Source organism: Sus scrofa, chromosome Y (assembly GCF_054392235.1).
Source record: "Sus scrofa isolate SSC_HxYL_T2T_F1_AM1 chromosome Y, Sscrofa_HxYL_maternal_Yorkshire_Landrace_v2.0, whole genome shotgun sequence".
In the NCBI taxonomy this organism is placed as follows: Eukaryota; Metazoa; Chordata; class Mammalia; order Artiodactyla; family Suidae; genus Sus; species Sus scrofa.
Genome location: NC_139402.1, coordinates 20,022,075 through 20,045,937, shown reverse-complemented (window position 1 = coordinate 20,045,937; position 23,863 = coordinate 20,022,075).

The following is a 23,863-nucleotide window of genomic DNA, read 5'->3' as shown; positions in this document are numbered from 1 at the left end:
CTGTGTTTGCATGCTGACAGGGGTATATGTGTGTTGTGTGTTTGTGTGTACCTCTGCTTGTGAGTGTTTTGTGTGTATTGTGTGGAGTGTGGAGGGTGGTGGTGTAGGTTCTGAGGTGTTGTGGGTGGTGTGTGTTGTGGTGTTTTGTATCTTGGGAATGGGATATTTGGCTTGAAAAGTGTGTGGTGCTGTGTTGTACGTGTGTGAGATTCCAGTGTGGGGGTCTTTTCAGGGTGGTATGAGGAGGTGTGTGTGTTGTGTGGTTCAAGGGAGGTGTGGTGTCTGGTTTCCTGGGGTCTGTGGTGGACTGTGTGGTGTGGAAATAGGTTGGGTTTTGGGGGGTGTATGCTGTGTTTTGGGTTTTGGGGGGGATTTGGGAGGTGTGTGTATTGTAGAGTGTAGTGGTGGTTGTATGGCTCATATGGGCTTGTTTCCAGTGTGCTTTTTGTTTGGTTGTGTGTGTTGTCATTGTGTTTGGTGTGATGTGTTGTTCTTTGGTTTGATGGGTGTGCATCTGGTGTAGCTGTGGGGTCTGTGTGGTTGTGTGCATCTGGGTGTTATGGTTGGGTTGTTTTCAGATGAGTCAATGTTTCTTGGGTGAGGTGTTGGTCTGGCCTGCGTTTCCGGTTTTCAGGAACTGATATTTGTCTTCTGGTGGGGGTGTCATGAATCGAGGATTGGCATGGAATGTGTCAGTGTGTTGATAGCCCTGTGTGGTGTGTCTTTGGTTGTGATGCACAGAGTGGCTGTAATCAAGTTGTGCTGAGTGTCTTGTGTGTTGCATACATGTATACAGTTAGTTTGGGGCATTGTGGTTGTGTTTTGGTGTGTTTTTGCGGGTGTTTTGTGGATGGTGTGTTGCATTGTAATGTCCGTGTGGTGTGTGATATGTGCCATGTTTTTGTGCATGGTTTGTTTGCCTTTGTTGTTAGTGTGTTGTGGTGGGGTGTTTCTGTAGCTCTGAGGGTTCTGTGGGCTTTTTGGGTTTGGTGGACCACTGTGTGTGTGTGTGTGTGTGTGTGTGTGTGTGTGTGTGTGCGCACGCGTGTGTGTGTGTTTTGGGTAAAGCATGGTTGCTGTCTTTTGTGTGTTGTGCGGATGGGAGTGTTTTTGGTTTGGTCTGGATCGGAGCCTGTTGTTTCCACGTGCAGTGAATTTGAGTGTTTTCTGCAGGGGGAGTGTGTGTGTGTGTGTGTGTGTGTGTGTGTGTGTGTGTGTTTTGATGGCATGAATTTTGTGCCAGATGGTGGCCCAAGTGAAGTTATTTTCTGATTTGTGTGTTGGGTTATGAGTGTGTGAGATAGCATGTGGTGTAGGTAGTGTGCCTTTGGCAGTGTTTGGCTGAGTTGTGGGGCTCTGAGTGCATGTGGCCTGGGAAAGTGGAGTGTGCATGATGTGCTGTTTATGTGGAAGGATGGTGTTGGTCAGGGTTTGTGCCTGTGTGAGTGTGAAACATGTGTATCTTTTCTGGCAGGTCAGAGGTTGTGTGGTGTGTGGTTTTTTGAGGATTGTGATGGGAAGCTTACCTTGTGTATGTATCTGGGTTGTGTTGTCCAGGAGGTGCCTGGCAGGGATGATCATGTATGGAATGGGATGGTGTGTTGGGTGCATGGGTGCATGGTGTGGGTTGTGTTGTGTGTTGTTAGGTGTGGTGTGATTGTGGTAGGTGTGTCTTGTGCTTCATGGATTTGTGTTCTTTCTGGCAGGTGTCAGGTTTGATGTTGCCTCACATATGTTCTGGTTTATTTGTGTATTTTGCAGTGGTGAGAGATCTTTTGGTATTTCCTGTGGTCTATAGTGTAAGGTGATTGGATTGGGTTGTATTTTGTGTTTGGCAAGGTGTGTGTGGTTCTTGGTTCTGTTGTGAAGTGTGTGTGTGTGTGTGTGTTGGTGTTACTTGTGTAATGGTGGACGTGTTTGGGTGGGAAGGAAGGCTGTGTTGGTTGGGTGTTTGAATATGGTTGGTGAGTTGTATCAGGGGCAGACAAGTGAGGGGTTTGGTGATATTGTGGGATGTTTTGGGAGGGTTTTTGCATTAGGTACGGTGTTTGTTGTTGGTGTGGGGTTGTGTTGGAATGCTGTGGGTATGTTGCCATGACGTCCAGGTTCATGCCATGAAGCTTCATGTTGTGTGTGTGCATTGATTGTGTGTGGTGTGTTTGTGTCTTCTCTGTGCTTTGTGGTGGAGATCATGGTCTGGTTTTGGGATTTGGGTGGGGATGTGTGTTTGGATATTGTTCTTGTGGTGAAAGATTTGTGTGTTTTGTGGTCCTGATTTGGGCGTTTTTTTTGTGATATATACTGGTGTCATGCCTGTTTGTGAGGCAGATAGGTTTGGTGCAAGCTTAGAGGTATTGTTGAGAGGTGTCCTTGGTGTGTTGTGTGATATTTGGATTGGTGTGATCCCTTTGGGCAGCAGTGAGGGTGTGGTTCTGTGATGTGTGACTGTGTGAGGTTCGTGTGCTATGCATTTTCATGCTGACAGTATTATGTGTGTGTTGTGTGTTTATGTGCACCTCTGCTTGTGAGCATTTGGTATGTATTGTTTTGAATGTAGAGGGTGGTGGTTTAGGTGCGTGGGATGTGGTGGTGTTGGGTGTGTGTTGTATCTTGTGGTGTTTAGTGTTTTGGGATTGGGATGTTTGTCATAAAATGTGTGTGGTGTTGTATTGTGTATGTATGAGATTTTGGTGTAGGGGGTGTTTTCAGGGTGGTATTAGGAGGTGAGTGTGCTCTGTGGTTCAAGCAAGTTTTGGTGGCTGGTTTCCTGGGGTTGGTGTTTGTGCATGTGGTGTGGAAAGAGGGTTGGTGTGTCAGGGACATATGTTGTGTTGCGTGTTTTGGGGGATTTGGGAGGATTGTGTGTCTTGTAGAGTGTGGTGGTTGTTGTATGGCTCTATTGGGCAGGTTTGGATTGTGGTTGTATGTTGGCTATGTTTGTTGTCTGGTTGTGTTGTATTTGTTGTTCAGTGGTTTTATTGATGTGCTTCTCATGTAGCTGTCAACCGTTGCATTTTTTCTGTGTGGGTGTGTGAATCTGGGTGTGAAGTTATGTTGTTTTGGGATGAGTCAATGTTTCTTCTGTGTGATGTTGGTCTGGCCTGCATTTCCAGTTTGTAGAGCCTGATATTTTTCCTCTGTTGTGTGTGTCATGTGGCAATGTCTGACGTGGGATGTGTCAGTGTTTTGATAGCCCTGTGTGGTGTGTCTTTGGGTTTGTTTGGCAGTGTGGTTGTAGTCAAGCTGTTCTGAGTGTCTTGTGTGTTGCCAACGTGCCTATGTCTGTATGTGGTGCATTTGGTGCATTGTGGTTGTGTTTGTTGTGGTGTGTGTAGGAGGTTGTTGTGTGGATGGTGTGTTGCATTGTATTGTCAGTGTTGTGTGTGGTAATATGATATCTGTGCCATGTTCTGATTAGTGTGTGTGCCTTGGGTGGTAATGTGTCGGGTGTGGGGTGTGGGTTCTGTAGCTCTGAGGGTACTGTGGGCTTTGTGGGTGTGGTTGAGCCCTGGGTGTTTGTGTGTGTTTGTGTTGTGGGTAAAAAGTGGTTGCTGTCTTGTGTGTGTTGTGAGGATGGGAGAAATTTGTGTGGTATAGATAGGAGCTTGTCAACAGGTGCAATGAGATTGGGTGTTTGCTGGGGAAATGTGTGTGTTGTGGCATACAAATTGTGCTGGATTTCGGCTCTAGGATAGTGTTTTGTATGGTTGGATGGGTGTGGGGTGAGTGTTGGGTGATGAGTGTGTGAGAGAGCATGAGTGTAGGTGATGTGCCTTTGGCAGTGTTTGCCTGAGTTGTGGGGCTCTGAGTGTATGTGACCTTGCAAAGTGGAGTGCTCATGCATATGGTGTGCAATGTGTATGGAAAGAATGGTGGTTGTCAGGGGGTTGTGCCTGTGAGTGTAAAGCTTGTGTGTGTGTTCTGGCATGGCAGAGGTTGTGTGGTGTGTGGTTGTTTGAGGATTGTGGTGGGGAGCTTACCTTTTGTGTGTATCTAGGTTGTGTCATCCAGTAGGTGCCTGGCAGGGATGATCATGTGTGGATTGCCATGGTGTGTTTTGTGCATGGGTGCATTGTGTATGTTGCATTGTGTATTGTGTGTGGTGAGGTGTTGTGTGACTGTGGTATGTGTGGTGTGTGCTTCAGGGATTGGTGATTTTTCTGGCAGGTGTCAGGTTTGATGTTGCCTCCCTTGTGTTCTGGGTGTTTGTGTGTCTTGTGCAGTGTTAAGGGATCTTTGGGTGTGTGCAAGGGTCTTTGTTTAGAGGGGATTGGATTGGGTTGTATTTTGTGTTTGGGGAGGTATATGTGGATTTTGGTGCTGTTGTGGAGTGGTTGTGTTTTTTGGGTGGAATTATTATTCCATCTGGTCTCTGCGATGTGGTTTGTTGTGTTATGTTTTGGGGTTTGATATGGTGTGTTTTTTTGGTGTCATAATTGTTTCTGTGAAGTTATGTGTGGTGTGCTGTGCTGTGGGTTAGAGAACATGATATGTGTCTATTTGTGCATGTTTGGGTTGTGTTGCGCTTTTGTGTGTGTTGTGATGTATGTGTAAATTTTTGGAGGTTTTGTGGTTTTAGTCAGTGTAAATGAGTGCTGTGTTGATGGTTGCTGTCTTCCTATGGTAGCATGTTTTCTGTGAATGAGCTGCCAAGATGTTTCTTCAGTGGGGATGGGAGGCATGTTTTGTGGATGGTGTTGTGATTGTTGTGTGCTCTGCACTCATGTTGAGTGGTGTGTGTGTATGTGTGTGTTGTGTTTTGAGGCGTTTATAGTCCAGATATTCTGCTTTTGTGTGCTTCACAGTTTGGGGTGTTGTTTGGTGGGTGAGAGTTTGTTGTATGGTTTTGGGTTGTGCATAAAAGTTGTGTTTTGGGGGTGCAAATCATGGTTGTGACTCCAGTGGTGGTGTGGCCATGGCCTTGCTGGTGGTTTGTTTCCTACAGTGGGTTTGTGATGTGGAGGGATTCCGGGTGTGTAGTGATGTTGTGCGTATGAGGGTGTTGGAATGTTTGACCCACTGTTGGGTAGGCTGTGTGATTTTGGTTGTGTGTGATGTGCCTTTGGTTGGAAGTGTGTCTCAGGGTGGTGGATATGTTGTGTTTAGTGTGTGGGGGTGTTTGGAGGTGTGAGGTTTGTGTTTATTGTGTTGTTTTTGGTTTGGATTCAGAGTTGTGTGTGACTTTGGGGTGTGTGTAGGTGGTCCTTGTGATAGAGTATTTGTTTGGAGAGCTCCTTTTGGTGGTTTGTGTGTGTGTGTGATGGATGGGGTGGTTTGTTGCCTTGTGTGGAAGTGGATGTGTTGTGGTTGGTGGTTTTGCAAGTTTTTTTGTATTGGGTGTGGTGTTGGGTGGTGTTGGGGTGTATTTGTGTTGGAATGGTGTGTGTGTGCTGTTGACATGACCTCCATGCCCAGGCCATGAAACTTCATGTTGTGCATGTGCATTGATAGTTTGTGTATGGTGTGTGTGTCTTCTCTGTGCTGTTTTGGAGACTGTGTTCTGGGTTTGGGATTTGGGTGGTTGCATGTTTGGATGTTGTTAGTGTGATGAATGTTTTGTGTGTTGTGTGGTCCTATTTTGGGGGTTGATGTTGGTGATGGGTGCTGTTGTGGTGCCTGCTTGAGAGGGATAAATGTTGGGTGCAAGCTTGGTGGTGTGTGTTGAGAGGTGTCCTTTGTGTGTTGTGTGAGTTTTGGAAGAACGTCTTCCCATTGGTCAATGGGTGTGGGTGTGAGTCTGTGTTGTGTCATTGTGTTTCATGCCCTTTTAAGTTGCATGCTGACAGTGTTATGTGTTTGTTGTGTATTTATGTGCACCTCTGCTTGTGAAAGTTTGGTTTGTATTGTGTTGAATGTGGAGGGTGGTGATGTAATTGCTCAGGGTGTATTGGGGTGGAGGGTGTGTTCTGTCTTGTGATTTTTGTGTTGGAATTGGGATGTTTGGTATGAAACATGTGGTTCTGTGTTGTGTGTGTGTGAGAATCTGGTGTGTGGGGGGTGTTTTCAGGGTGGTATGAGGAGGTGAGTGTTCTGTCTGTTTCAAGGGAGGTGTGGTGGCTGGTGCCCTGGGGTTGGTGGTTGTGTGTGTGGTGTGGAAAGAGGGTTGGCATGTAAGGTATGTCTGCTGTGTTGTGTGTGGGTGGGAGGATTGGGATGCTGGTTTCTGCATCTTTTAGAATGTGGTGGTGGTTGTATGGCTGGTTTGAGCTAGTTTGGAATGTGGTTTGGGGTTGGCTGTGTGTGTTTGGTTGTGGATTTCTGGTGTGTGTTTTGTGGTTGTGTTGTGTGTGATGTGTGGTTCAGTGTTTTGAGGGGTGTGCCTCTGGTGTAGCTGTGAATGGGTGCTCTGGTGTCTGCGTGGTTGTGTGCATCTGGGTGAAAAAGTTGTGTTGTTTTTGGATGAGTCAATGTGTCTTGTGTGTGCTGTTGGTCTGGCCTGCGTTTCTGGTTTTCAATGCCTTATATATGTCCTTTGGTGTGGGTGTCATTTTGCAAGGTTTGGCATGGGATGTGTCAGTGTGTTGATAGTCCTGTGTGTTTTGTCTTTGGATGTAATGGGCAGTGTTATTGTAGTCAAGCTGTGCTGAGTGTCTTGTGTTGTGCCCACGTACCTAAATTTGTATGAGGTGTTTGGTGCATTGTGGTTTTGTGTGGTGTGGTGTATAGTGGAAGCTGTTGTATGGATGTGGTGCTGCATTGTAGTGTCTGTGTGGTGTGTGGTTGTTTGATATCTGTGCTGAGATGTGAGTGGTGTGTGTGCCTTGTGTGGTAGTGTCTTGGATATTGGGTGTGGTTTCTGTAGCCATGAGAGTGCTGTGGTCTGTATGTGTGTAGTGGACCCTGGATTTGTGTGTGCATGTGTTGTGGGTAAAACGTGGTTGCTCTTTTTTTGTGTTGTGAGAGTTGTTTTGATTTTTTGTAGTCTGCATACTATCTTATTGTCTCCAGGTGCAGTGTGGTTGGGTGTTTTATCCAGGGGGAGTGCGTGTGTGTGCTATGGTGGCATGAAAGTTGTGCTGGATGGTGGCACGAGAGTTCTGTTTTGTGCTGTTGGATTCGTGAGGAGTTTGTGTTGTGTTATGTGAGTGTGAGAGAGCATGAGGAATAGGTAGTGTGCTTTGGGCACTGTTTGGCTGAATTGTGGGGCTCTGAGTGGATGTAGCCTGGGAAAGTGGTGTGTATGTGTGTGTGGTGTGTGTGCAAAGCATGATGGTTGTCAGGGGTTTATGCATGTGTGAGTGTGTGGCATGTGTGTGTGTTCTGGAATATTAGAGGTTGTATGTTGAATGGTTGGGAATTGTGTTGGGAAGTTGACCATGTGTGTGTATCTGGAATATGTTCTCCAGTAGGTGTCTGGCAGGGATGATCATGTGTCAATGGGATGGTTTATTGTGTGCTTGTGTGTGTTGTGTGGTATGTTGTGAAGTGTTCTGTTATTGTGCTAGTGTGGAGTGTGCTTCTTGGATGTGTGATGTCTCTTTCTCGTGTCAGGGTCGTGGTTGTCTCTCTCGTTTACTGTGTGTTTGTGTGTCTTCTGCTGTGGTGATGCCCAGGAGTCTATGGTGAGAGGGGATTGGATTGGGTTGAATTTTGTGTTTGGCAAGGTGTTTGCATGTGGGTTTCAGTGCTGTTGTGGAGTGGTTGTGTGTGTTAGGTGGAATATGATTTTAATCTCAGTTATGTGATGTGTTGTGGTGTGGTGTGGTGTGGTGTGGTGTATTTTGTGGTGTGTGGTTTTGGTGTCATGTGCAGGTGTGTGTTCCACCCTGTATGGTGTGGTGTTATCTTTGTTAGTGTATGGTATGTGTGTGTAGTTGTGACATGTGTGTGTTTGTGGCGTGTTAATTGTTGTGTGTGTTGTGATGTATGTTGGAATTATGTGAGTGTGGGGTGTCATAGGTTGGGGTAAAGGAGTGCTGTGTGATGTGTTGCAGTGACTTCCTCTGGTGGTGTGTGTTATGTGGCTAGGTTGTGAGGATGTATTTGTCAGTGGGGATGGGAGGTGTGTTGTGCCTGTGATTTTTGTTGTGTGCTATCCTATCATGGTGTGTGTTGTGTGGTTTTTGTGTGTTGTGTTGTGTTTTGACATGTCTATATTCCAGATATGCTGCTTTAGTGTGCTTCATGGTTTTGGGGGTTGTGTGATGTGTGGTGGTTTAATGTTCATGATATGAGTGTTGGTTGTGCATACAAGGTGTGTTTTAGGGGTGTGCTTCATGGTTTTTTCTGTAGTGATGTTGTGGTCGTAGCCTGGGTTGTGTGTTGGTACTACAGTGGGATTGTGATGGGATGAGGATGTGTCTGTACTGTGAAGTTTTGTGTGGCCTGTGTTTTGGGAGGTTGAGAGTTTGACCACTGTGGTGGGTTTTGTATGTGTTGTTTTATTGTTTCTCCTGCACTAGGAGTCTGTGTTTGTGGTGCTGCTGTGTGTATGAGGTGGTTGGGTTTTGGAACCACTCTTTGCTGGGCTATGTGTTTTTGGTTCTGTGTGATGTGACTTTGGAAGTGAGTTTCAGGTTGTTTGATGTGTGGTGTTGAGTGTGTGTGTGGGTATTTGGAGGTGTGAGGTTTGTGTGTATTGTGCTTGTTTTTGGTTTGGAATCAGAGGTGGGTGTGACTTTGCAGAGTGGGTGGTTCTTGTGAGAGGTTATTTTTGTGGAGTGCTCCTGGGGGTGTGTTGTGTGTGTGTGTTTGAGGATTGGGGTGGTTTGGTGCCTTGTGTAGAGGTGGATATGTTTGGGTGGGAAGGTAGGCTGTGTCAATTGGGTGGTTGCATGTGACTTGTGGCTTGTGTGGGTGGAAGACCCATGAGTGTGTTGGCTGTATTGTGAGATGTGTTGGGAGGTGTTGTGTGTGGGTGTGGTTTTGGGTGTTGTTGGAGTGGGGTTGTGTTGGAATGGTGTCTGTGTCCAGTTGCCATGACCTCTGGGCCCATGCCATGAATTTCATATTGCATGTGTGCAGTGATTGTGTGTGGTGTGTTTGTGTCTTCTCTGTGCTGTGTGGTGAAGAGGAGGGTGGTCTGGGTTCAGGATTTGTGTGGTGTGTGTTTGGATGTTGTTCACGTGGTGAATTTATGGGAGTGTTGTGTGGTCTTGATTTGGGGGATTGATGTTGGTGATGGGTGCTGGTGTTGTGCCTGCTTGTGAGGGAGAAATTTTGGGAGCAAATTTGGTGGTGTGTGTGGAGAGGTGTCCTTGTGGTGTGTGATTTTGGGATGGATGCCTTCCCATTGGGCAGTAGGTGAGGGTGTGGGTCTGTGTTGTGTAACCCTGTGAATTTCATGCATTCTGTGTTTGCACACTGACAGGGATATATATGTGTTGTGTGTTTGTGTTCCCCTTTGAATTGTGAGTGTTTGGTTTGTATTGTGTAGAATGGTGAAGGTGGTGGTGTAGGTGCTTGGGGTGTGGTTGGTTGGAGTGTGTGTTTTGTCTTTTGGTATTTTATGTGTTGGGAATTGGATGTTTTGTGTGAAAAGCGTGTGTTGTGTGTGATAATCTGGTGTGTGGTGGGTCTTGTCAGGGTGGTATGAGGAGGTGAGTGTGCTGTGAGGTTCTAGGTAGGTGTAGTGTCTGGTTCCCTGGGTTGGGTCGTGTTATGTGTGGTGTGGAAAGAGGGTTGGCATGTCAGGTGTGTATGCTGTGTTGTGAGGGTGGGTAATTGGGAGTATTGTGTGTGTGTGTTAGAGTGTGTTCTTGTGGGTTTATGCTTCTTTTGGGTTGGTTTTGAGTGTTGTTTTTGGATGTTTGTGTGTTTTGTGGCTGTGTGTTTCTGGAATGTGTTGTCTGGTTGTGTTGGTTGTGATGTTTGGTTCAGTGATTTGAGCTGTGTTCATATGGTGTAGCTATTAATGAGCGTTGTGGGATATGTGTGGTTCATGTCATCTGGGTGTGTAAGTTGTGTTGTGTTGTGTTCTTAGGGTGTTTTTGTGGTGAGGGTTCTTGTGGGATTTGTGGTTGTGTTTTTAGACATGAGCAGTGTGGCTTTGGGTTTTGTGGGCAGTATGGCTTTACACATTCTGTGTTGTGTGTCTTGTGTGGGCTGCCTGTGATGGTGTATGTGTGAGAGTCTTGTGCGCAGCAGTTTCTTGTTAAGTGGGGTTTGTGTATGTTGGTTTTTTGTTTCTTTGCTTGGGAGGAATCTGTGTGCATCGTGTATAATGGAGTGCATAGTGGTTCAAGTTCTTGGAATTTTTTTTAAGCTCTTGGATTATTGTGTCCTGTGGTGTTTTTGTGTTGGAAATGGGTTGTTTGTCCTGCAAATTTTGTGGTATTTAGATGGGCATGTGTGAGAATCTGGTGTTTGTGGTTAATGATTTCTTTGGTGTGTGATTTTGAGTGAGCTGTTTGGCTCAATGGAGGTGTGGTGGCTGCTTTCTTCTTGTCTGTGGTGGGGTCTGTTATGTGAAAAGATTTTTCCCTCTCTGGTGTGTGTGCTGTCTTTTTTGTGGTGGTGATGGTAAGTCCTGTATATCTGTTGTGTAGATTGTGGTTGCGTGTAGGATGTGTGTGTGTGTGCCTTGTGTTGGTGTGTATTAAACAGGGATAATCATTGGTGGTCTTTGTTGTGATGTGTGGTTCAGTGCTCAGAGGTTTGTGTTTCTGGTGTAGATGTGAATGTGTACCATGTGGTCTGTGTGGGATATTACATCAAATTGGGTAGGGTTGTGTGGGGATGCATATATATTTTGTGTGTGTTGCATGGGTTAGGGGTGCATGTAGTGAGCCATGCCATATCTTTTTCATCATGTAAGCATGTGTGTGTCAAGGGTATACTTGGTTTCTGTGGTAGTATTGACAATACTCTGCAGTGGGACTTTGGGTGTCCTGGGCATTGCCCTTAACTGAATGTGGTATTATGTGTCAGGTTGTTGTTGCTTATGGCCCTATGTTGGTATAAGGTGAGCTCTGTGTGATGTGGTTTTAGGTAGTGTGTTGTGGGGTTGTGGGTGTTGTATGTGTGTGTGTGTTGCACTGCATGGTTGTGTTTGTGAAGTATGTCAATGTGTGATATCTGCACCATGTGTCTGTGAAAGTGTTGTGTGCCTTGTAATCTACTGTTTTCATTGTGGGGATTGGGTTCTGTAGTTGTGAGGGTGCAGTGTGCTGTGTGGGTGTCATTGACCAGTGTGTGTGTATGTTGTGGTAAAGGGTTTGCTATTGAGTTGGTGTGGAAGTGAGCATGAGGTGTTATCAGGGCTTTGATGTTGTGTGAGGTATGTGGTCAGGTGTGAGTAGTGTTACTGAGCTTGGAGGGTTTTGCTGTCTGGTGTGTGTTTTGAGGTTGGGAGTGTTTGTGTGGTATGGAAAATTGGGTGATGCTTCCAGGTGCAGGGTGGTTTGTGGTTTCTGCAACAGAGTGTGTGTTGTGGTTGCGTGTGGTGTGTGGAATATTGGGGTGTGGGAATTGGGTACTGTGAGGTTGGATTGGTGTGTAGTGTGTGATGGCGGATGTGTGTGTGAGACACGTGGTGTAGGTGGTGTGTGCTTGTCAGGATTCAGAGGATTTGGGGGGCTGTGAGTGCACATTGCCTGGGTCAGGATTGTGTGTGAGCATATGTGTTGTGTGTGTAAAGCATGAGGGTGTGAGGGGCGTGTGGCATGTGAGAGTGTGTTTCTGATGGTAAGAGGTTGTGGGATGTGTCACTATTGGGTGTGTGATAAGGGGATAACTGTGCATGTATATGTGGTTTGGGCTCCAGGAGGTACTTGATAGTGATGATTGTTTGTGGATTGGGATGGGCATTTTGAGTGCATGGGTGGGTAGGGATGTGGGTGGTGTGGGGTGGGGTGTGTTGGGATGGGTTGTGTGATGGTATTTATTTTAGTGTGTGTGGTTCATGAATTGGAGAATTCTCTGGCTGGGTTCAGGATCATGGTTGCATCTGTGCTGTGCTGGGTGGGAATATGTGCCTCTTGTGGAGTGGTGAGTGTGAGTTGGGTGTGGCTGGGGGTCTGTGGGGAGAGGGGATTTGATTTTGCTCCATGTTGTGTTTGGTAAGTTATGCTTGGGGCCTTGGTGCTGTGGTGGAGAGGTTATGTGTGTTTGGTAGCCTGTGTTTTTGGTGAAATATGTGTGGTTGAGTGAGGGGTGGTGCATGGATGTGTGTAGGTGTTGTGTCATGTGTGGGTGTGTGTGCTACTTCTGTGTGTTTTGTTGTCCTGGGGTGTGTGTTAGGGAAGTGGTTGTGTGTGCTGTTGAGGATTGTGTGTTTGGGGTGTGTTGGCCTGCTGCTGTGTTATGATAGATGTGGAAGGTTTGTGAGTGTGGTGTGTATAGGGTAGGGGTTAATGTGTGCTGTATGATCTGTGGCTGTGCCTTCCTGTGGTGTGACTATTGTATGATGTTGTGAAGATGCATTTGGTGTGTGGAAATGAGAGGTGATGGTTGTGGTTGGTGATGTGGTGTGTGCCATGTGCCCTACATTTCACAAAATGTGGTTGCTGGGAGCCACAAAGTAGCTAAGAATAATAATCCTGCCTGAGGCCTAACTGTAAGCAAAGCTACAGCAGAGGCTGAAGAAACTGAAGATGCAAAGCAGTTTCAAAGAATCCCCCAGCTGATCCTGTTTAGTAAAAACTCCTGAAAAATGACATCCTCTTCTATTCTTGGGCTTTTTTGCTGTCTGACATTAATGTGTGTTGTAAGTCATTCTTGGCTCATAAAATGGGAAACTTCTCAAATTCCTGAGCCTCCACCCAAGTATGGGCCATTACCTACTTATAAACCTAGCCCTTGCCAAGTAGGTTGAAAACAATTGAACAATGTATAAAGAACTTTCCTAAGAATGGGAAGTTTCCCTGCAGTGGAGTAATAGTAGATGGTAAATATTACATAGAACTGCCACGTAAGCCTGGGGATTTTGTTGGACTTTGGTTCATTCCCATGGAGACAGGTTAGGGGGTGGTTTGGGTGTTGCCCATGGCCCAACAATTGTGGCTACTATAAGGTGAGATATTTTTCCACAATAAATGCTAACTGTTTGGACCCAGCAGGTGGAAATTATTATTTTTATAATTGGCAGGGTTCTTTAATACATAGACTTGATAATTAATAAAGGTTTATACAACTATAGACAAAGTTTATATAAGACAGTTTATGTTCCCACGACCTGCTAATAGTCTGAGGTCAACCTGACCTCAAAATCAAGCCATGTATGAATACCCCACTCCCCATTAATGTCTGTTCATGCCTGCTATAGGAGCACAAAAGGTAGCTTGAGGCAAGAATATCTATCACCTTATGCCAAATAATGCTTAAGCAAAAATTAGATATCTATTACTCTGCTTGCTAATCATGTATTTTCTAAGAATAAAACAGAGTTTGCATGCATTTTCTATGTAATCTTCATTTAAAATCTAAAACTAAAAGAATAGTTTTGAATAATAAATTAGCACATATTGTTTTGTATAATGTTGTAGAAGAGTAAAATGTATAAAAGCTGATGCTCTCCCTTTAATAAATGGGGCATCTGCAGCATTGGCTGAGGGAGTTGGCCCCAATTCTTTCCACACCATTTGTAGCCCCTCCTCCTGTTCATCATCTCCTGGCTGCTGGGACTGGAACCTGGCATGTGGTGTGTTTGCCTGCATGTGTATGTGTGTGTGCGTGATGTGTGCTGAGGCCTGTGTTGAGTTGAGGTGGTGATTTGTTGTATTTGGATGGATTTTGTGTTTTGTGGTAGGTTATGGTGGATTTTCTGTGGTGAGTGTGTGTAGGTTCTGTCTACAAGTTGTGATAGATAGTTATGCTTTACGGTGGTGTGTGTGGTGGTGGTGTGGCCTTGGCCTGTGTGTTGTGTTGTTTCCCTTGGTGTGTGTTTGGCCTGTGGAGAGTATGTGTGTGCTGAGTGTTTGTGTGTGGTCTGTGGTTTTGCGTTTGAGAGTTTGCATGTGTGGGATGTTTGGTGTTGGTTTTGTGTTGGTGTGTGCAGTGGGGTGTTGTGGGTGGTGATGCTGTGTGTAGGATGTGTTTGATGTGTGTTCCACTCTTCAGGGGGAAGAGTGTATTGGTGGTCCATGAGATGCCTTTGGGTGGGAAGGAGTCTGTGTGTGTGGTGTGTTGTGTGGTATGGATGTGTGGGCGTTGTGTGGATGTGTGGGTGTTGTGTGGAGCGTGCATTGGGTTTGGGGGTTTTTGGAGGATGGTGTGTGTTTTGGGGTTGTGTGTGGGGTGTTCTTGTGAGAGGTTTGTGTGTGGTGTTCCCCTGGGTGTATGCATGTGTGCATGTGGTGTGGTGGTGTGTGGTGTGTTGTGTAGTAGTGTTTGGTTGTGAAGGCAGGGTGCATGGTGGTGTGGTTGCATGTGGTGTGTGGTTTGTGGGTGTTTTATATGAGTTCTTATCTTGTTTGTGAGGTAGGTATGGCAGGAGTTGTGTGATGGTGGTGTGGTTTGGTGGTGTGGGGTGCAATGTTGTGAAGTAATGGTATGTGTGTCATATTGCCATGGCCTCCAGGGGCCTGCTGTGTGGTGTCATGGTGAGTGTGTGAATTGATGGTTAGTTGTGTGTGGTTTTCATCCTTCCTGAACTGTGTGGTGTAGAGGGTGGTTTGTGGGAGTGTTTTGGATTGTGCTGTGTATTTGGGTGTTGTAAATGTGATGAGTGATTTGTGGGTGGTGTTGTCCTGATTTAGGGTGTTGACATGGTGTAGTGTGCCTGTGTGTTGCATAGCAGTGTGGGAGATGTTTGGCGGCATTGTTTGTGGGATGGGTTGAGAGATGTCTTGAAGGTCTTCCTATTGGTAATGGGGTGTGGTTTGGTGCCTGTTCTGTGTGATGGTTTGAGAGACGTGTGCTCTGTGGTTGCATGTTGAGTGGGGTATGTGTGTTGGGTGGTCGTGTGTTTCTCTGCTTATGAGGAATTCAAGTGTACTGTGTTGAATGGAAAGTGTTCTGATTTAGTTTCTTGCAGTGTGGTTGGGTGTTGTGGGTGTTGTATCTTGTGGTGTTTGGGGGGTTGGTAGGAGGATGTTTGGCCTGCAAAGTGTGCGGTGTTTTGATGTGTTTGTGTCTCTGAAAGTATGGTGGGTAGTGGTCTGTTATGATTGAGCTGTGTGGTTCAAGAGAGGTGTGGTTCAAGGGGTTTCTTTTTGGTGTCTGTGGTGTGGAAAGATGGTTGGCATGTCAGGTGTTGGTGATGTGTTGTTTGGTGTGGTTAATATTGAGTCCTCTGTGTGTGTGTGTTTGTGTGTGTGTGTGTGTGGTGTAGAGTGTGGTTGTGGGCATATGCTGGCTGTATGGTAGTGTGAAGTATGGGTGTGGTTAGGCTGTGTGTGTGTTCCTTGTGTGGGTGTGGATTAAGATGGAAGTTCAATGGTTGTGTTTTTTGAGATGTGTCATTCTGTGCTCAGATGGGGGTGTTTGTGGTGTAGGTGTGAATATGTACCATGTGTTCCTTGGGGGGAGTGCATCTGTTTAGGGGATGTTGTGCAGGGATGCATATAACTTCTGTTGGTTTTGCATAGGTTAGGGCTGCTGTGAGTGTGGAACCAGATATCATTCCCCTGGTTTGGGGGGGGTGGGTATGGCTAGGGTTTGCTTCCTGGGGTGGTTGTGTTGACATTACTGTGCAGTGTGCCTTTGGGTGTCCTGGGAAGTGCTCTTTTCTGCATGTAGTGTTTTGTGTCTCATGGATGAGCCAATGGGACTCTGTCACTATGGGGTGAGTTCTGTGCTTTGTGTTTGTGGGTGGTGTGTTTTGGGGCAGTGGGTGTTGTGTTTTGGGGGTGTGCTGCATGGATGTGTGTTTGTGTGATGTGCAGTTGTGTGATATCTGTACAATGTGTCTGGGAATGGTTGTGTGGCTGGTGTGGTAGGGTGTTTGGTGTAGGTATTGTGTTCTGTAGGTGTGAGGGTGTGGTGTGCTCTGTGGGTGGCTTTGACGTGTGTGTGTGTTGTGGGAAAGCATTGTGTTGTCAAGTTGGTGTGGATATGAGCTTGAGGTGTAATTTGGGCTTTGATGTTGCATGAGGTGTGTGGTTGGATATGAGTTGTGTTGCCAAGCTTGGAGGGTTGTTAATTCTTGTGTTTGTTTTTAGGTTGGGAGTGTATTTTTTGGTCTGGATATGTGAATGATGTCTCCAGTTGCAGGGTGGTTGGTTGTTTCTGCAGCAGTGTGTGAGTTTGTGTTGGCATTGAATGTGGATTGTGCAGGGTGGGGTGTATTTTTTGGGGTTTGCATGGTTGGATTGGGCTGTGATGTGTTGTATGTGTGGAGGGAAATTTGTATGTGTGATCATGCTTGGAGTAGATGGTGTGTGTTTGGCTGGATTCAGATTTGTGGGGCTGTGGGGGCATGTTGCCTGGGAAGGGGTTTGGTGTGGGCATGTGTGTTTTGTGGGTAAACATGGGGGTTTGAGGGGCGTGTGCATGTGAGAATGTATGGCATGTGGTTGTGTGTTCCTGAGGGTAAGAGGTTGTGGGATGTGTAGATTAACTGGGGGTGTGATAGGAGTATGACCATGCAGGTATATGAGTTGTGTTGCTCCAGGAAGTGCCTGGTAGTGATTATCATGAGTGGATTGGGATGGGTGTTTTCAGAGCATGGGTGGGTGGTGATGTGTAGGGGTGTTGTTTCATGTGTGGGCGTGTGTGCCATATCTGTGTGTTGCGTTGTTTTGTGGTGTGTGTTAGGGAAGTGGATGTGTTTTTTTGAGGGTTGTGTATGTTTGGGGTGTGTGGTGTTGCTGATTCTGTGTTGTGATGGAGGTTGAAGTGTTGTGAGTGTGGTGTGTATTGGGTAGGGCTTAAGGTGTGTGGTAAGGTCCATTACTGTGCATTCCTGTGGGTATATATGTTGTGGAGGTGCTGTGAAGACATGTTTTGTGTGTGGGGATGAGAGATGTGTGTTGTGGTTGGTGATGTGGGGTGTGTCATGTGCAGTGCCCTACATTTCAGGATGTGTGGTGTGTTTCTGCATGTATGTGTGTGTGATGTGTGCTCAGGCCTGTGTTGAGTGGAGCTGGTGTTTTTTTTTTTTTTTTTTTGCTTGGTGGGATTTGGTGTTTTGTGGTGGGTTATGGTGGATTTTCTGTGGTGAGTGTCTGTAGGTTCAGCCTACAATGGGTGTTTGAGGGCTGTGCTTTGTGGTGGTGTGTGTGGTGGTGGTGTGTGTGGTGTTGGTGTGGCTGTAGCCTGTGTGCTGTATTGGTTCCCTGGTCGTGTGTTTGGTCTGTGGAGAATATGTGTGTTCTGTGAGGTTATGTGTGGTCTGTGGGTTTGGAGATTGAGGGTTTTCCTGTGTGGGATATTTGGTGTGTTGTGCGTTGGTGTGTGCAGTGGGGTGTTGTGGGTGGTGATGCTGTGTGTAGGATGTGTTTGGTGTGTTCCACTCTTCTAGGAAGAGCGTTTTGGTAGTCCATGAGGTGCCTTTGGATGGGAAGGAGTCTGTGTGTGTGGTGTGTTGTGTGGTGTGGAGTGTGTGAGTGTGGTGTGGATGTGTGGGTGTTGTGTGGAGCGTGCATTGGGTTTGGGGGTTTTTGGAGGATGGTGTGTGTTTTGGGGTTGTGTGTGGGGTGTTCTTGTGAGAGGTTTGTGTGTGGTGTTCCCCTGGGTGTATGCATGTGTGCATGTGTGCATGCGGTATGTCTGTGTGTGGTGTGTCATGAGGAGGATGCTGTGTTTTGGTGTGGGGGCAGGGTGCATGGGTGTTGTGGTGCATATGGCTTGTGGGTTGTGTGCTGTGAATCATGTGCATGTTGTTGGTGGTGTGGTAGGTGTTGTGAGGTGTTATGCATGGGGGGATGTGGTTTGGTGGCCTTGGATGTGGTTTTTTGAAGGAATGGCATGGGTACATTTTTGCCATGACATTGGGGGGACTGATTCACAATGAGTGTGTGGGGAGGAGACAAGATGGTGAAAGAGTAGGGGGACATGCTTGCCCCCTCCGACAAACACACACACAAAAAATACATCTACAGGATAAATAATTCCCACAGAACAGCAACCAATCGCTGACAGAAGAACCTAAACTCCAATAACAGCAAGAATTTTGTGACATTACTAGGTAAAACAAGAAAAAAGAGGAAGGTGAGAGAAGGTGAATCTGTGCTGGACGGGCGCTCCCAAAAGGGAACTTCGGAGGAGAAATGGATCCTGAACCCTGGAAGTCACTTACTCAGGGGAAAGATCAAATGAATCGGAGGAATCGCCAGATGCAGAGAAGAGTGTTGCAGTAAGTCAGAGTTCTGAAAAGCAGATTGAGAACCAAACAGACCATCTGAACTATGGGCACAGTCACCAAAAATTGAGATGCCTGGGTGGGGGCTGGGCACTCAGACCTCGGCTCGGGAGGTTAGTCCCCAGGAAAGGGCTGGAGAGGGGGAGGGTGGAGCGCAGACTGCTTGGGAGGTCCAGAAACCGGTCTGTCAAGTTTGATGGGGCAGAGACTGCCTGAGAGACTAGAAAACAAAGCTGTCACAGAGGAAGGGAGCAATACTCTAGGGCGGGGAAGTGGAAAGCCACATCAGAGGGAAGCAGGGAGAAGAGCCTGGTCTGCGCCAGTGCTGGGGAGGGGAGAGAAGAAGGGGTGGGTCCCCACAGAATACTCCCCATGCCACAGCAAGATTACCAGCCCACTGGCTAGCAGAAAGCTGTGCTTCGCAGTGCATTCCCACCACCCCCTACCCACTCACCAGACCTGGGGCTGCCTGCCATCTAGGAGGGATGGCCTCAAATATTGCCTGAAGCCTACCATGCAGGGGCTGTCCCTACACAGGCCTGCTTGCCCTTCGGAGGGGCTACACCCCCACAGAGCAACACCAAACACCATCGGCCCCCAAGAAAAGGCCTGCAGCCCAGAAAAGCTAGAACAATCCTAGCCAGGCCAAGAAAAGATCTGCCTAATTCTTGGACAGTCTTTTCGTGTTGGACTGCCCTTGGGAAGAGCCTCCTGGGTTGGCAGTGGCCCAGCTAGATGTCCAAGCCCTCAGGGGGGTGCCTAGATCTCACGGATCAGCTGCATAGGACTGCCAGCTCCAGGCAGGACCCCCTGCAACCCAGAAAAGCTGCAACAAGGCTGGCCACACTGTAAAAAGATCTGCGTAATTCTTGGATGGTCTTTCTGAGATGGGCTGCCCCAGGGAGGAGCCTCCTGGCTTCACAGTGGCCCAGCTAGCTGCCCAAGCCCTCAGGGGCTGCTGAGCTCTTATGTATCAGCTGCAGAGGACTGCCAGATCCAGGCAGGACCCCCCTGCAGCCCAGAAATGCTACAACAGACCTGGCTGGTCCATGAAAATATCTGCATAATTCTTGTATGGTCTTTCTGAGTTGGACTGCCCCAGGGAGGAGCCTCCTGGCTTTGCAGCAGCCAAGCTAGCCACCCAAGCCCTCAGGGGCTGCCAAGCTCTCATGGAACAGCTGCATAGGACTGCCAGCTACAGATAGGATCTCCTGCAGCCCAGAAAAGCTACAACAGACCTGGCGGGGCCATGGAAATATCTGCCTAATTCTCAGACAGTCTTTCTGAGTCAGGCTGCCCTGGGGAAGAGCCTCTTGGGTTTTCAGTGGCCAAGCCAGCTGCTCCAGCCCTTGGGGGGAGCTGCACTTGTGGAACAGCTGCAAAGGACTGCCAGCTGTCTGCAGGACCACCTGCAGCCCAGAAAAGCTACAACAAGCTTGGCCAAACTGTGAAAAGATCTGCCTACATTCTCAGACCGTCCTTCTGATTTGGGCTGCCCTAGGGAAGAGCATTTTAGGTTCTCAGTGACCCAGATAGCTGCTCCAGCTATCAGGGGGTGCTGCACTCCTGAGGAACAGCTGCCCAACACTGCCAACCCCCTGCAAGAACCCCCCAGCCCAAAAACACCAGAGAAAGATCTGCCTGACCGAGTGAAATCTGCTCCCATTGTCTGCCCTCAGGAAGTCCTCCTTTGCTTCAGAGAGACCCTCTCAGCACCACCAACACTCCAGAAAAGCCACACTGCCTCAAAAAAGATTGACCAACAACGCCAGCCCTCAGGAAATGTTCCACAGCAGTGACAAGGCAAACACTGCCTGGTCACGGAGAGTACAACTCCAACAGGAAAAAGAAAACAACGAGCAAGATGAAGAAGCTGAGAAACCACCCCCAGTCAAACCAACAGGAGAACTTGCCTAAAACAGTCAACAATGAAACAGATCTCTGCGGTCTGACAGAACTGGAGTTCAAAAGAGAAATAGTGAAAATACTGAAGGAATTAAGATATGAGCAGTAATGCGGACACCCTCAGAAAGGAAATAGAAAATATAAGGAGGAGCCAAGAAAAACTAGAACACTCATTGGCAGAGATACAAACTGAGCTAAGGGCAGTAAAAACCAGAAGGAATAATGCAGAAGAACGAATCAGTGATGTGGAAGATTGAATAATGGAAATCACCCAATCAGGTCAGCAGACAGAAAACCAAATCAAAAAACAGGAAAGCAATATAAGAGACCTATGGGATAACATAAAGCGGGCCAATCCATGCATAATAGGAATTCCAGAAGGAGTAGAAAAATATAAGGGGATGGAAAATATATTTGAAGAAATTATTGCTGGAAACTTCCCAAATCTAAAGGATACTGGGTTCAGGATACAGGAAGCACAGAGGGCCCAAAACTAGTTGAACCCAAACAGACCCACACCAAGACACATCATAATAAAAATGGCAAAAGTTAGTGATAAAGAGAGGATCCTAAAGGCAGCAAGAGAAAAGCAGTTGTTACCTACAAGGGAACCCCCATAAGTTATCAGCTGATTTCTCTACAGAAACACTACAGGCCAGGAGGGAAAGGCAAGAGATATTTAAAGTGCTAAAAGGAAAAAACTATGCAACCTAGAATACTCTATCCAGCAACAATTTCATTTAAAATAGAAGGGGAAATAAATTTTTTTTCCACCAAACAAGAGCTAAAAGAATACAGCAACACAAAACCTACGCTAAAAGAAATACTGAAAGGGCTTCTCTAAACCAAAAAGAAAGGAAGGAACAGGAAGAAAAAATAAAAGAAAAAAAAAAGAAGAAGAAGAAGAAGAGGAAGAACTAGGACTGAGGAAACCGTAATCAGAGAGCAGTCACTCAAATAAGCCAGCATAGAGATTTAATCAAAAACATGCTTCAAACAAAATTAAAAAGAAAAAAATAAGGAGTCATCAAAATCATAAAATGTGGGCAATGGACGTTAGGAAATAAATAGACCCTTTTTTTGGTTTGTTTGTTTCTCCTCTTAATTTTAATATAGTAACGAAATGTTTGAACCTACAGGACCATCAGGCTAAAAAACACAATTATAGGAAAGGGTTAACATACTTAAAAAACAGGGCAACCACAAGCCAAAACAAAACACTGCATTTAAAAAAATGGAAAAAAAAAACACTCAAGCAGATAATAACGGGAGACCATCCAACCAAAAAAAAAAAAAAAAGAAAGAAAGAATGAAGGAGAACCATAGAATCAACTGGAAACGAGTTTCAAAATGGAAATAAATAATCCTCTATCAATTATCACCTTAAATGACAATGGACTGAATGCCCCAATCAAAAGACAGAGTGGCTGAGTGGGTAAAAAGTCAAAAACCGTCAAAATGCTGCCTACAAGGAACTCACCTCAGGACAAAGGATACATATAGATTGAAAGTGAAAGGGTGGGGAAAAATACTTCACGCCAGTTGACATGACAGGAAAGCAGGAGTCGCAACATTCATATCAGACAAAATAGACTTTAAAACAAAAGACATAAAGAGAGACAAAGAAGGACACTATTTAGTGATTAAGGGATCCATCCAAGGAGAGGATGTTACTATCGTCAACATATATGCCCCCAAATACAGGAGCACCCAGATACATACAACAACTATTAACAGACATAAAGGGAGAAAATGATGGGAATGCAATCATAGTAGGAGACCTAAATACCCCCCTCACATCACATCAATGGACACATCCTCTAGACAGAAAATCAATAAAGCAACAGAGATCCTAAAGGAAACAATAGAAAAGTTAGACTTAACTGACATCTTCAGGACACTACATCCAAAAACATCAGAATGCACATTCTTCTCAAATGCTCATGGAACATTCTCAAGAATCGACCATATATTGGGACACAAGCTAATCTCAATAAATTTAGGAGCATAGAAATTATCTCAAGTATCTTCTCTGACCACAATGCCATGAAATTAGAAATCAACCATGGGAAAAGCAAAGAGAAAAAACCTACTGCATGGAGACTAAACAACATGCTACTAAAAAACCAATGGGTCAATGAGGAAACCAAGAAGGAAATTAAAAAACACATTGAAACAAATGATAATGAAGACACAACCTCTCAAAATCTACGGGATGCTGTGAAAGCAGTGCTCAGAGGGAAATTTATAGCGATACAGGCCTTTCTCAAACAAGAAGAAAGATCCCAAATTGACAGTTTAACTCTCCACCTAAATGAGTTAGAAAAAGAAGAACGAAAAAGACCTAAAGTCAGCCAAAGGGAGGAAATTGTAAAGATCAAAGAAGAAATCCATAAAATAGAGATTCAAAAAACAATAGAGAAAATTAATAAAACCAAGAGCTGGTTCTTTGAAAAGGTAAACAAAATTGACAAACCCCTGGCCAGACTCACTAAGAAGAGGAGACAAAGAACTCAAATAACAAAAATTATAAATGAAAAAGGAGAAATCACAACGGATACTGCAGAAATACAAAAAACCATAAGAGAATACTATGAACAACTCTATGCCAACAAAGGTGACAATCTGGGAGAAATGTGGTGTGAGGTGGTGGGTTTGGGGGTGGTTTGACCATGGCAGGTGTGTGGTGTTGGTTCCCTGGGCATGTGTTGGGTCTGGGGAGAATATGTTTGTGCTGTGAGGTTGTGTGAGGTCTGTGGGTTTGGGAATTGAGTGTTGTCCATTGTGGGATATTTGGTGTGGATGGCATGTTGGTGTGTGGCTGGGTGTTTTGGGTGGTGATGCTGTGCATAAGATGTGTTTGGTGTCTGTTCCAATCTACAGGGGGTAAAGTGTTTTGGAGGTCCATGAGGTGCCTTCTTTTGGGAAGGTGTCTCTGTGTGCAGTGTGATGTGTGGTGTGCAGTGTCTGAGTGTGGTGTAGTTATGTGAGCATTGTTTGGAGGATTTTGGAGGATTTTGTGGGTTGTGTGGGTGTTCTTGGGAGAGGTTTGTGTGTGGTGTGCCCCTGAGTGTGGGTGGTGTGCATGTGTGCATGTAGTGTGGTTGTGTGTGGTGTGTCATTGGAGGTTCCTGTGTTTGGGTGTGAGGGCAGGGTGTGTGGCTGGTTGGGTGGGGTGTGGTGTGTGGGTTGTGTGTGGTGTGAATGTGTGTGCTGTTGGTGCGGTAGGTGTTGTGAGGAGTTGCTTCTGTGTGGGGTGTGGGTTGGTGGCATTGGGTGCGGTGTGGTGAAGGAATGGCATGTGAACTTTGTTGCCATGACCTCGGAGGGCCTGATTCATGGTGAGTGTGTGATGTGATGGTTTTTTCTGTGGTGGGTTTGCATCCTCCCTGAGCTGTGTGGTTTAGCGTGTGGTTTGGGGTAGTGTTTTGGGGTGTGTTGTGTGTTTGGCTGTTGTGCGTGTGATGAGTGATTTGCAGGTGGTGTTTTCCTGATTTAGGGTGTTGCAGTTATGTGCTTGTGTGTGGCATTGCAGTGAGGGAGATATTTGGGGTGCACTGTTTTGGGGGCATGTTGAGAGGTGTCCTTGAATGTCTTTTGGCAATGTGTGTTGTATTGTGCCTGTGCTGTGTGATGGTTGGAGAGTCGTTTGCTCTTTGGTTGCATGTTGAGTGGTGAGTTTGTGTGTTTTGGGTGGTCATGTGTTTCTTTGGGAGGATTTTGAGTGTACTGTGTTGAATGGTGTGTGTTGTGGTTTAAGTGCTTGCAGTGTGTTTT